Here is a 14,390-nt window from a genome sequence, read left to right as displayed (position 1 = left end):
CGTGGGTGGGGCATCTGATCTGCAGCCCCAGAAGAGGCATCTGATTTGCTAGCCTCTGGAGAGGCATCCAATATTCCAGCCCCAGGAGGGGAATGTGATTCCACAGCCCCAGAAGGGGCATCTGCTTCACCAGTTTAAGAAGAGGTACCAAATGTTCTAACCACAGGTGGGCCAAGTTTCCAGATAGGATTCATAGTGCCATGGAGGAAGTCATGGACTCCTGTCAGTCACTTCTAGAAAGTGCCATCAACATTTCGATCAGTAAGGTTCAGATCCTAGATGACTTAGCTGAACACCTGGACTCTGCCTGTTCCGGTCCTAGTTGGATTCAGCCTCCCTCAGTTCCAACTGACATGTTCTTTTGGACTCAATCCGGTTCCACCTGTCTGTCCAAAGGCTCCTCCAGTTCCATCCGGTTCAAGAAAATCTGATTCCAATTCAGTTCAGCCTCCTTCAGTTCCAATTGACTCAAGTTCCTCTGGACTCCATCTGGTTCCACTCATCTGTCCAAGAGCTCCTCCGGTTCGAGGAAATCTGATTCAAGTTCAGTTCCGTTTCTTTCAGTTCCAACTGATTCAAGTCCCTCCAGAGTCAATCTGGTTCCAACTGGTTCAAGGATCTCCGATTCTAATTGGGTTCAGTCCAGTTTGATTCCTACTATTTCAAGTGTCTCCTTACCCAACCTGGTTCCATTTGTTGTCCGAATTACCTAGGAGGGGCATCTGAGTCTTCAACTCTAGGAGACACATCTAATCTGCTAACCCCAGAGGGAGACTCCAGACCCTCAGTCCCAGGAGGAGTCTCCAGTATCACAGATTTGGATATTGACTCCTGTCAGTCATCGCCTGAGAATATCACCATGTTGGATGACAGTCTGATTACCAGACTCTGTCTTTGGATTCTACTAAGTTAATCAAGACTGCTAGTATGGTTCAGGTAGAAGAAAGGCCATCTGAACATTGGGGTTCTACGCGGTCTGGTTAGAGCCAGATTCCACCTCCTTAAGTTTCAACTGATTCAAGTGTTCACAGACTCTGTTCAAGGGCTTCTTTGGTTGTAGCCAACTCCAGTTCCTCTGGATCCTATCTGGTCCCATTTGTTGGTTCGAAGAAAGGACTCCAGTCAGCCTCAGATATGGCATTCTCTCAAAAGTCTGAACGTCTGCAAGCTAATTCTATATCTGCCCCTGAGTGTGCTTCGCAAACTTCAACCTTCCAAAGCTAATCTGGTGCCCCAGCGCCCATTTGGAGATTTTACTCAGTACCATGCATTGGCACACCAATGCCTCACTGATATTGAGTCAGGATTATTAATGAGTATTACTCCCACCAACATTGTTAAATATTTGCTAATATTCTTTAGAGGTAAAACCTTGGAATGGGCTAACCCACTCATTGAATCTAAAGATCCGTTACTTAATGATCTCACCACTTTCACTAAAGCCGTTCAAAAGGAATTTGCTTCCAAACAAGTTAGTTCAAGTCCATTTGTGTATCCTTCCTAGTCTGCAAGAGATCCTGGTTTATGTGACAAGTGTGTAAAAAATCCCCAAGCCTTCAAGAGACGAGACATTCCAAAGTCTATACAAAGTCCTTGTCTATACTTCCTTGTCTCCTTCCTACAGCAGTTCCCCTCTGAGTACTAATCTTCTGCATTCATCGTCTACTCAGCCCTTTCGATATCCATTGCTTTCCGAGCAAGATCAATACATTTGGAATTTTAGGAATCACAAGAATAGAAATACTCAAGAAACAGTTCAAAGTCAACAGCCTGTTGACTTAAGTATGGGCTATGCTTCCCTCAGTTCATCCTCTGATTCCTTTGGGTATTCCAGTCATATGGATGCATCATCTGATTCAAACTCTGCTGTTTCCAGAAAAAAATGATCCAATGCACACTTTGGATATGGACTCTGATTCTGAAAGTGAGTTTATAGATGACTCAAGTTACGTTATGGGGATCCTATCTTTCCTAGTCATGTATTTTCCCAGGCAGAAAATTTTGTTTACAGTGCTGATGGATGGTCCACTTGTTCCGACAACAAAAGTCTTACTGTTGAAAATTTTATATTTTGAAGCCATCTGAGAACTTCAATTTGTGAGTGTTCATGGGTTTTTCCGGATTCTACCTCTCGAGTTAACGGTATGGAATTCTGCTTCAGCTAGTTCGGAGATTCAATGTGGGTGTCCGGAGTCCACCCATGAAGAGGGAGGTACTGTCACGATCCTGACTTCTCTTTCATTTGTTTGTCTTATGACTTACCCCTGCCACCTGACCTATGGAGATCTGCAACACTTCCAGTGTGTGTTTTTAGTCTGTGCTATTCCTTCCAAGCTGATTACTCACCTGAGTCTCCTTCTATTTGTGAACTCTGCAGATTCCTCATTGGAACAGTGGGGATAGTACACATGGTAGTGCTGGTCTTGAACGGCAGAGATTGAAGATGTAATTGCTCTCTGTACATGATGTTCCCTCTACACTTCCATAACATGCTAGTACTCAGGCTGCATGCCAGAATTCCATCCTAAACCATATGGAAGCAGCCATGTTGGATTCAGTCAACTGAGTTTCCTCCACCACTCTGAGCGCTGCTCCCAGACCACCTGACTACATCAGCCAATCCCTGTGAGACCAAGGGTATAAGTATCCTGCACTCACAGCATTCAGTGCCTGAACTTTGTCACTTTTTATTTGCTCTAGGCTCCAGCTCCCTGACTGCTGTTTATGGTTTACCAGTAAAGTCGCTACCATTACCATCAGTCCTCGCCGATACCTATTATCATTGGTCTCAGCCAATACCATTACCTGTTACCATCGGTTCCAGCTGATATCTATTACCATCAGTCTAAACCGATACCATTACCTGTTACCATCGGTTCCAGCTGACACCCATTACCATCGGTTCCAGCCATTACCTGTTAACATCGGTCGAGCCATTACCGGTTACCATCGGCACCAGCTGGTACCTATCATCATCAGTCTCAATCCAATTGTATCCAAGGCCAGTCCCAATCTGGCTCCAGTCTACATTTCAAGTCCAACTTCATTCCGCATCTAGTATACTCTCCAAGTCCAGTCCAGTCCGGCTCCTGTAGCTACTACAGTGCTAACCCCAGTGTTACTCTTAATACTCTTTACTCCAAACCTCCCAGTTTGGTACCCAGGGAGGAGGGGTGGCAGGCTGAAGCATTGCCTGGAGCACTGAGAACCCTTGCAACGCCCCTGGAAATATACATCACAAAACTGATGAATATTTGGCTTAAATGTTCCGTTTTGATCATCTGAAAAGCTGCACTATATACAGTTGATTCAAACTTTTCCCACTATTATTTTGAGTTCATACCAGTAGAAATTAAATTAAACCCCAAATCTACTGTACACTGTATCTACAGACTTCATTCAGATTTAGACGCAAATGTAAAACGCGACCAGAGAGGGGAAAAAACAATCACATTTTCCAGCCTATTCAGAGTTGGCCATAAGCGCAGGATGTGGCCTACTCTGCATAATTAACAAATACCCCTCCCACTGCATGCGAGCTGCAGATGCACCAGTAATACAACAGGAGGCGTGGCTTCTCTGTCAGCGCAAAAGATGCTCAAAAACACTGTACACAGCTCATAAACATTACAGTAAGTGGTCAGAAAGTGTAGATAATAACTACCCGAGTGACCTGGGGGTATATGTACTAAAGGTCAATTTTAATAGATTTTGATCAATTTTTAAAAATCTTAAATTGATCAAAATCAATTAAAATCAACCTTTAGTAAATATATCCCCTGGTGTATGTGAAGTGCCCATTAAGTAAGACACATTTTTACACTTTTTTAAAATTCGCACTAATAGACATTCCAGCAACTTACTGTACCCAAACAACCCGAACAGAGTAAGAAACGTGCTTTATTATTTAAACAAATAATCCCGTAATCCCGCTATCAGGTCTCAGACGTAGCAATTTTACTGCATAACTGTCCTATGTGCATTGCCACCCGGGCTTGTCATCAGCAGCAACTTGCACCAGGGTTTGGGTACCTGCAAGTCACGTCCCTCCAAACAGGCGCATTTCAGTCTTAGAGGTAGCCATTTTAAGCGCATTTAACATCAACATCCCCTCACAGTACTTTGGCAGCGTCTACACGCCCCCTCCAACCAGCGTCCTGAGCCCTTGCTGTATTGATTCTTAAGTGCAACCTGCCAGGGAAAAGTAAATGCAACTTGTGTTTACATCCAACTGTGAAGAAAAGTCCTTTGGTAGATGGCTGCACTGTGCACAAACCACTATTGTACAATCAGACCTGTTGTTATGTAGTTAGACACTTGTATTAAAGACCAAAGCAGGACTGTAACCACTTCTACAGACTAAGGACCTCATTCAGAGGCGGTCGGAGGATGCAAGAGGTTGCTCAGAAACTGGGCGGCCGCTTGCATCCTGACCGGCCGCCTCTGTTTCGGTCTTTAGGCTGTGGGTTTACTAGTGATGTCAGTGGGGCCTCCCCCAAATGGCAGGCGTTCACATGGGAACTCCTCCGTTTGGCCTGCCACCCCCCCGGCCCGCCTTCCAAACGGGGCGAGCTGTCAATCAACATCGACAGCTCGCCCCCTTTGGAAAGAGACCCGCGGGTCTCACGCATGCGCACGAGGGAGCCGGCTCCCTCGTGCGCATGCGCACTGGCCAAACATCGAGGCGGCCATGCGGTCGTAGACTGTACGGCTGCCTCTGACTAAGGTCCTAAGGCCTGTATTCAATTGCCGGCGAAAAGTCCGACTCCACGAAAAAGTATCACCGTATTCAAATGCAAAGACTTTTCGCATACATGGAAAGTCAATGCAATGTAATAGGCGAAAAAAGTTTCACCAATGAATACCCGGCGGAAAAAATGCAGAATTGCGATTTTGGGGTGCAAAGGTGCGGAAACCACTCTGTACCCTGTGGACAGTCCCCCAAAAGATAACTGCGTAAAAAAAATGCAAAAAAAAGAAGAGAAATACCCCAAAAAAACACTTTGAAAATGAGGGCAAAAAAGTGCAAAGTGGGGGTACAAACACAAAAACTAGCGAAATAGACTTTTGGGGGGTCTGCAAGTATGGGGGAGGTTTTATAATTGCAGGTGTTTGCTGAATGTGCGTTTTTTTTAGTAGAAATGTGCGCCGACCCCCGTATTTTGGTCTTGGTTTTGGATCTGGATCTCCCCTGGTTTTGGATCTGGATTGGTTTTGCCAAAACCTCACCTCCGTGTTTTGTTTTCGTGTTTTGGTTTTGGATCTGGATTTTTTCTTAAAAAATCATAAAAACAGCTAAAATCACATAAAATGGGCCTGTTTTTGTTCCTACAGTATAATTAACCTCAATAACATTTATTAACAGTAATTTCCAATCAATTTTGACCACCTCACAATATTATTTGCTTCATCTAGTTTAGGCCAAAAGGTTGCATCCAGCTAGCTGGCTGACTAAGCTAGGTGACACAGTGGGCGGCACTAACATGTGGCAGTTCAGTTTCTAATTTCCAACACGGATACAGTGTGTTATACAGTGTTGGTTGGATACACCAATAGTGCACTTACTGTGACAGCAGTGTCGGCAGAGCGGGGTTGCTGATGGTGTCCTCAGTACTTGGAATGGCAGTGCTGCAGTACTGGCAGTGTCCTCACTGAAGGGTATCGGTGATGTCAGCAGTGCGGGGGTGCCAGCGGTGACTTTAGTGCAGATTTGCTGGCTGTGTCGGCAGTGCGGGGGTGCAGCGGTGTGTTAGTGCAGGTTTGCTGGCTGTGTCGGTAGTGCGGGGGTGCCAGTGGTGTCTTTAGTGCAGGTTTGCTGGCTGTGTTGGCAGTGCGGATGTGCCAGCGGTGTCTTAGTGCAGGTTTGCTGGCTGTGTCGGCAGTGCGGGGGTGCCAGCGGTATCTTTAGTGCAGATTTGCTGGTTGTGTCGGCAGTGCGGGGGTGCCAGCGGTGTCCTCATTGCAGGTTTGCTGACTGTGTCGACAGTGGAGGGGTGTTCTCAATGCAGGGTGCCGGCTGTGTCGGCAGAGCGGGGGTGCCACTGGTGTTCTCAGTGCAGGTTTGCTGACTGTGTCGGCAGTGAAGGGGTGCTTGTGGTGTCCTCACTGTGGGAGTGTCGGCAGTGTGGGTGGTCGCTGATGGTGTCCTCAGTATGTTGGGCAGCAGTGCAGGAGTGTCGGCAGCGGTGGTGGATGCTGCCAGTGGGGGTGCCAGCGGTGTCGGCAGTGGGGGGTGCCGGCGGTGTCAGATGGCGGGGGATGGCAGGCACCATCTTTTTTTCCTCCTTTGTAGTGTTTTCATTGGGCTTAATGATGATTGGCTGAGAGCCGTGACAGACGGCTCTCTCAGTCAATCAGGACTACTTATTTTCACAAAAAAAAACTGCTTAATGCCATTCTTCACCACTTGTACAAAGACGCTATTTTGGAGCAAATGCAGGGGTGCCCAAATAGGACTAATCGGGGACATCTACATTGATCCCCAATGTTACCGCATCTTTTGGGGGGCTTCAGACTGATTTTCCCAATTCTGCCAACACTTTTTGCATGCTATAGTTTCGCCGGGACACGTTTTCGCGTCCTTTGGAATAGAATACAGCGAATAGTAAGAGCGCGCGTGAAAAGTTTCCGCGACTAAAACACGCGGAGTCGTCAAAAAGTGTGGCATGCGAAAAAGTTTTGTGGGTGTGAAACTAATTGAATACGGCCTAAATGTTACAGCGATTAAACCGATGCTGCCATTTAATGTGTGATATATTGTATTTCCCTCTCCAGGCTGATTCACCAATGACAGGTGTGTATTTGTCTGTGCTCTATCTCTTTCTGTTACATTATGACATGGAAACGATTTATTAAAGTGTCTCATAAAGCTATGGCCAATAACTAATGCAGGGCATACACTCTACAATTATCTGTCAGATATTTGTCAAATCTGTCTGGTGGGAAGGAAAATCTGGTTGTTTTCTGGTGTTTGGGAGCAAATTTTTATTGTCATTTGCTCCCATACATTACCAGATTTTCATTCCAACCAGCCAGATTGGACAGATATCTGACAGATAATTGTATAGTGTATGCCCTGCATTAGTAACATGAGGTTACATTTCATTACAGTATTTCTACTTGATAAATACGAGATTGCCAGGCTCCATCCAGTGGCGTAAATTCATCCCAGACGCCCGGAGGCAAGTTATAATTTGGTGCCCCCCCCCCCCCCGTAAAAAAGGGGAAATATCTATATATCTATCTATCTCACATCTATCTATCTATCTATCTATCTCATATCTATCTGTCTATCTATCTCATATCTATCTATCTATCTATCTATCTCATATCTATCTATCTATCTATCTATCTATCTATCTATCTATCTATCTATCTATCTATCTATCTAACTCATATCTATCTATTTATCTATCTCATAACTATCTATCTATCTCCTATCTATCTATCTATCTATCTATCTCATATATATCTATCTATCTATCTATCTATCTCATAACTATCTATCTATCTCATATCTATCTGTCTATCTATCTCATATCTATCTATCTATCTTTCTATCGCATATATATATATATATACATATATATATATCTCATATCTATTTATCTATCTCATATCTATCTATCTATCTATCTATCTATCTATCTATCTATCTATCTATCATCTATATATCTATCTATCTCATAACTATCTATCTATCTATCTCATATCTATCTATCTATCTATCTATCTATCTCATATCTATCTATCTATCTATCTATCTATCTATCTGTCTCATATCTATATATCTATCTATCTCATAACTATCTATCTATCTATCTATCTATCTCATATCTATCTATTTATCTATCTATCTATCTATCTATCTATCTATCTATCTATCTATCTATACATACACACAAAAACACTAATATAAAATATGTGAATTTGTTTCTATTAGGCCTATTTACTAATATAAATCTGGTATATACAGCTATGTGTTAGTCACAGATAAGATAGTGACCTGTATAGATGGAGGCGAAAGCCATCTGATGTGGGGTGGGGAGCACTCCTGATACCCCTCATAGACAGAAAGCCATCTGATGTGGGATGGGGAGCCCTCCTGATACCCCTCATAGAGGGGAAAGCCATCTGATGTGGGATGGGGAGCCCTCCTGATACCCCTCATAGAGGGGAAAGCCATCTGATGTGGGATGGGGAGCCCTCCTGATACCCCTAATAGAGGGGAAAGCCATCTGATGTGGGATGGGGAGCCCTCCTGATACCCCTCATGGAGGGGAAAGCCATCTGATGTGGGATGGGGAGCCCTCCTGATACCCCTCATAGAGGGAAAGCCATCTGATGTGGGATGGGGAGCCCTCCTGATACCCCTCATAGAGGGAAAGCCATCTGATGTGGGATGGGGAGCCCTCCTGATACCCCTCATAGAGGGAAAAGCCATCTGATGTGGGATGGGGAGCCCTCCTGATGCCCCTCATAGAGGGGAAAGCCATCTGATGTGGGGTGGGGACCCCTCCTGATGCCCCTCATAGAGGGGACAGCCATCTGATGTGGGATGGGGAGCCCTCCTGATACCCCTCATAGAGGGGAAAGCCATCTGATGTGGGGTGGGGAGCCCTCCAGATACCCCTCATAGAGGGGACAGCCATCTGATGTGGGATGGGGAGACCTCCTGATACCCCTCATAGAGCGGACAGTCATCTGATGTGGGATGGGGAGCCCTCCTGATACCCCTCATAGAGGGAAAGCCATCTAATGTGGGATGGGGAGCCCTCCTGATACCCCTCATAGAGGGAAAAGCCATCTGATGTGGGATGGGGAGCCCTCCCGATGCCCCTCAGAGAGGGGAAAGCCATCTGATGTGGGGTGGGGACCCCTCCTGATACCCCTCATAGAGGGGACAGCCATCTGATGTGGGATGGGGAGCCCTCCTGATACCCCTCATAGAGGGGAAAGCCATCTGATGTGGGGTGGGGAGCCCTCCAGATACCCCTCATAGAGTGGACAGCCATCTGATGTGGGATGGGGAGACCTGCTGATACCCCTCATAGAGCGGACAGTCATCTGATGTGGGATGGGGAGCCCTCCTGATACTCCTCATAGAGGGGACAGCCATCTGATGTGGGATGGGGAGCCCTCCTGATACCCCTCATAGCGGGGACAGCCATCTGATGTGGGATGGGGAGCCCTCCTGATACCCCTCATAGAGGGGAAAGCCATCTGATGTGGGATGGGGAGCCCTCCTGATACCCCCATAGAGGGGAAAGCCATCTAATGTGGATGGGGAGCCCTCCTGATACCCCACATAGAGGGGACAGACATCTGATGTGGGGTGGGGAGCCCTCCTGATACCCCTCATAGAGGGAAAGCCATTGATGTGGGATGGGGAGCCCTTCTGATAGCCCTCATAGAGGGAAAGCCATCTGATGTGGGGTGGGGAGCCCTCCTGATACCCCTCATTGAGGGGAAAGCCATCTGATACGGGGTGGGGAGCCCTCCTGATACCCCTGATGTCAGGGAAAACTATCTGATGTGAGGGCTTTTAGGACTGAGTTTGAGTCAAGATACTGTAAGATTGCTACTGTGTTGGAACTACAAATCACAAAATGCCCATTCTACTGCCAACTGCTTCACATGCCGGGAAATTGCTCCACCAAAGACCTGTCCCCAGACTCAGTCACTGGTGCCCCAGGCCCCCGCCTCCCATGCCCTCTTACCCACAGCTCCGTCTGGTGCATCCTTGTTGACCTTAAGTTCCCAGAAGATCTGCAGTCGCACTTATGCTCGGCCCCGCCGCACAGGTCCACGGCTAGAGCTGCCATCAGGGAGGAGTGAGGTGGGTGGACACCAAAGTCACACTGGCATGAGAAGCTGCTGAGGAACAGTGACATTAATGAGCGGGGACAGGCTATAGATAAAGGAAGTGGCATCTAATGGTCTGACACGTAGCCCGCCTCTAGTATATGGTTATGGTAGCTTCTCAGGTGCTGGGAAGAGGAGCCATGTATTGGGCGGCCGTGACAGCCATGGCCAAAAGTTTTGAGAATGACACAAGTATTTGTTTTCACAAAGTTTGCTGCTTCAGTGTTTTTAGACCTTTTTGTTAGATGTTACTATGGCAGTGGTTCCCAAACTGTGCGCCGTGGCACCCTGGGGTGCCTCGGGACACTTGCAGTTGGTGGCCCAGCACAAAATCAAATTATTTATGGTCAATGTAATGTAAATATGTGGACAAACAGAAGCACAAACCTGTCCCCATCACATAACTGAGCCTAAGGATGACAAGTCAGCACAATTTACTTCACTTTACTACTTTACTAAATTTTTCTCTGAATTTCTCAATAACAAACTTTTGGCTCAGGGGCAACGTGAAAGCAATGCTGTTACTCTTAGGGTACTGTGATTTAAAAAAGTTTGGGAACCACTGTACTATGGTATGCTGAAGTATAATTACAAGCATTTCATAAGTGTCAAAGGCTTTTATTGACAATTACATTAAGTTTATGCAAAGAGTCAATATTTGCAGTGTTGACCCTTCTTTTTCAAGACCTTTGCAATTCGCCCTGGCATGCTGTCAATCAACTTCTGGGCCACATCCTGACTGATGGCCGCCCATTCTTGCCTAATCAATGCTTGGAGTTTGTCAGAATTTGTTGGTTTTTGTTTGTCTTCCCGCCACTTGAGGATTGACCACAAGTTCTCAATGGGATTATGGTCCAGGGTGTTTCCTGGCCATTGACTCAAAATTTGGATGTTTTGTTCCCCCGACCTACTTAGTTATCACTTTTGCTTTATGGCAAGGTGCTCCATCATGCTGGAAAAGACATTGTTCGTCACCAAACTGTTCTTGGATGGTTGGGAGAAGTTGCTATTGGAGGATGTTTTGGTACCATTCTTTACTCATGGCTGTGTTCTTAGGCAAAATTGCGAGTGAGCCCACTCCCTTGGCTGAGAAGCAACCCCACACATGAATGGTTTAAGGATTCTTTACTGTTGGCATGACACAGGACTGATGATAGCGCTCACCTTTCCTTCTCCAGACAAGCGTTTCTCCAGATGCCCCAAACAATCTGAAAGGGGATTCATCAGAGAAAATAACTTTATCCCAGTCCTCAGCAGCCCAATCCCTGTACCATTTGCAAAATATCAGTCTGTCCCTGATGTTTTTTCTGGAGAGAAGTGGCTTCTTTGCTGCCCTTCTTGACACCAGGCCATCCTCCAAAAGTCTTCGCCTCACTGTGCATGAAGATGCTGTTACACCCGCCTGCTGCAATTCCTGAGCAAGCTCTGCACTGGTGGTGCTCCGATCCCGTAGCTGAATCAACTTTAGGAGATGGTCCTGGCGCTTGCTAGACATTCTTGGGCACCCTGAAGCCTTCTTCACAACTATTGAACGTTTCTCCTTGAAGCTCTTGATGATCTGATAAATGGTTGATTTAGATGCAATTTTACTAGCAGCAATATCCTTGCCTGTGAAGCTCTTTTTGTGCAAAGCAATGATGACAGCACATGTTTCCTTGCTGGTAACCATGGTTAACAGAGGAAGAACTCCACCCTCCTTTTAAAGCTTCCAGTCTGTTGTTCTAACTGAATCAGCATGACAGAGTGATCTCCAGCCTTGTCCTCGTCAACATCTCACCTATGTTAACAAGAGAATCACTGACATGATGTCAGCTGGTCCTTTTGTGGCAGGGCTGAAATGCAGTGGAAATGTTGTTTTCGGGATTGCAGGCCTGACTCAGACCTGGTCGCAAGCGCCGAACGCTCGCAACCAGGTCGATGGTGGCCCAGAGCGCATGCGTATAATGGAGCCGGCTCCGTCGTGTGCATGCGCGAGACCCGGATAGCGACGGGCACTCTGTCACTCCGGGTCTCGTACCAAAGGGGGCGTGCACCCCCAAACACCTGTCCCATCCATACAGCACCTCCAAAAACTTATCCTATCCATACAGTATCCCCAAGTACCTGTCCCATCCATATATCACCCCCACATACCTGTCCCATCCATATATCACCCCCAAATACCTGTCCCATCCATACAGCACCCATAAATGCCTGTCCTTCCATACAGTACCCCCAAATACCAGTCCCATCCATAAAAGTACCCCCAAGTACCTGTCCCATCCATACAGTACCCTCAAATACTTGTCCCATCCATACAGTACCCCCAACTACCTGTCCCATCTATAGAGCACCCCCAAATACCTGTCCAATCCATACAGTACTCCCAAATACTTGTCCCATCCATACAGTACCCCCAAATACCTGTCTCATCCATACAGTACTCCCAAATACTTGTCCCATCCATACAGTGCCCACAAATACCTGTTCCATCCATACAGTACCCCCAAGTACCTGTCCCATCCAGACAGCACCCCCAAATACCTGTCCCATCCATGCAGTACCCCCAAATACCTGTCCCATACATATTTCAACCCAAATACCTGTCCCATCCATATAGCACCCCAACATACCTGTCCCATCCATATATCACCCCCAAATACCTGTCCCATCCATACAGCACCCCCAAATAACTGTCCCATCCATATGGCACCCCCAAATACCTGTCCTATCCATACAGTGCCCCCACATACCTGTCCCATCCTTATATCACCCCCATATACCTGTCCCATCCATATATCACCCCCACATACCTGTCCCATCCTTACAGCACCCCCAAATACCTGTCTCATCCATACAGTGTCCCCAAGTACCTGTCCCATCCATATATTACCCCCACATACCTGTCCCATCCATACAGCACCCCCAAACACCTGTCCCATCCATACAGCACCTCCAAAACCTATCCTATCCATACAGTATCCCAAAGTACCTGTCCCATCCATATATCACCCCCACATACCTGTCCCATCCATATATCACCCCCAAATACCTGTCCCATCCATACAGCACCCATAAATACCTGTCCTTCCCTACAGTACCCCCAAATACCAGTCCCATCCATAAAAGTACCTCCAAGTACCTGTCCCATCCATACAGTACCCTCAAATACTTGTCCCATCCATACAGTACCCCAACTACCTGTCCCATCTATACAGCACCCCCAAATACCTGTCCCATCCATACAGTACTCCCAAATACTTGTCCCATCCATACAGTACCCCCAAATATCTGTCTCATCCATACAGTACTCCCAAATACTTGTCCCATCCATACAGTGCCCCCAAATACCTGTCCCATCCATACAGTATCCCCAAGTACCTGTTCTATCCATACAGCACAACAATATACCTGTCCCATCCATACAGTACTCCCAAATACCTGTCCTATCCATACATCACCCCCATATACCTGTCCCATCCACGCAGCACCCCATATACCTGTCCCATCCATGCAGCACCCCCAAATACCTGTCCTATCCATACATCACCCCCATATACCTGTCCCATCCATACAGTAGCCCCAAATGCTTGTCCCATCCATACAGTACCCCCAAGTACCTGTCCCATCTATACAGCAACACCAAATACCTGTCCCATCCATACAGTACCCCCAAGTACCTGTCCCATCCATACAGCGCAACAATATATCTGTCCCATCCATACAGCACCCACAAATACCTGTCCCATCCATACAGCACCCACAAATACCTGTCCCATCCATACAGCACCCCCAAATACCTGTCCCATCCATATATCACCCCTAAATACCTGTCCCATCCACACAGCACCCCCCCATACCTGTCTCATCCATACAGTTCACCCAAATTCCTGTCCCATCCATACAGTACCCCCAAATATCTTTCCTATCCATACAGTACCCCCGAGTACCTGTCCCATCCATACAGTACACCCAAATACTTGTCCCATCCATATATAACCCCCACATACCTGTCCCATACATACAGTGCCCCCAAGTACCTGTCCCATGCATACAGTACCCCCAAATACTTGTCCCATCCATACAGTACCCCCAAATACTTGTCCCATCCATACAGTACCCCCAAGTACTATGCGCTCGCACCTGTAGAAAGACGCCCCTTTGCCACTTGCAACACACGTCATCTCCGGCAGTTGTAGGATTAATCGGGAACATCGAGAGCCATCGGAGCTGCTCGCAGCGCTTGTGGTAGCCTTTTCCCACCACAACATTGCGAGCAGTTCAGGCTAAAATACAACCCAGTCACATGTGTAATGACGCTACATTGCTAATTATGCACGCCTGCATTTGCACATCCAAACCCCCGTTTTCAAGCACCTTCCCTTGTTACCGCCCACAAACGGCACTATCTGTCACTCAAAATAGTGGCCCGACTGCGGGCTATGGGAGAGCACTTTCCCAATGACTGGTTCGCGCACACGCATTGCGACTCATACGCATGCGTAGATTGCTAAAAATCTCTCATCGCGAGCGAGCGCAGCATTGCG

At 46.8% G+C, this 14,390-nt stretch overlaps 1 pseudogene; it reads left to right on the top strand.

The window, feature by feature from the left end:
* The first annotated feature begins 200 nt into the window (after window positions 1–200).
* Window positions 201–13,992, top strand: LOC148542802 (uncharacterized; annotated as a pseudogene).
* The last annotated feature ends 398 nt before the right edge of the window (window positions 13,993–14,390 follow it).

This window comes from Taudactylus pleione, unplaced genomic scaffold, assembly GCF_031769625.1.
Source record: "Taudactylus pleione unplaced genomic scaffold, aTauple2 ptg000008l, whole genome shotgun sequence".
Classification (NCBI taxonomy): domain Eukaryota; kingdom Metazoa; phylum Chordata; class Amphibia; order Anura; family Myobatrachidae; genus Taudactylus; species Taudactylus pleione.
This window is presented reverse-complemented; position numbering and strand designations above follow the sequence as displayed.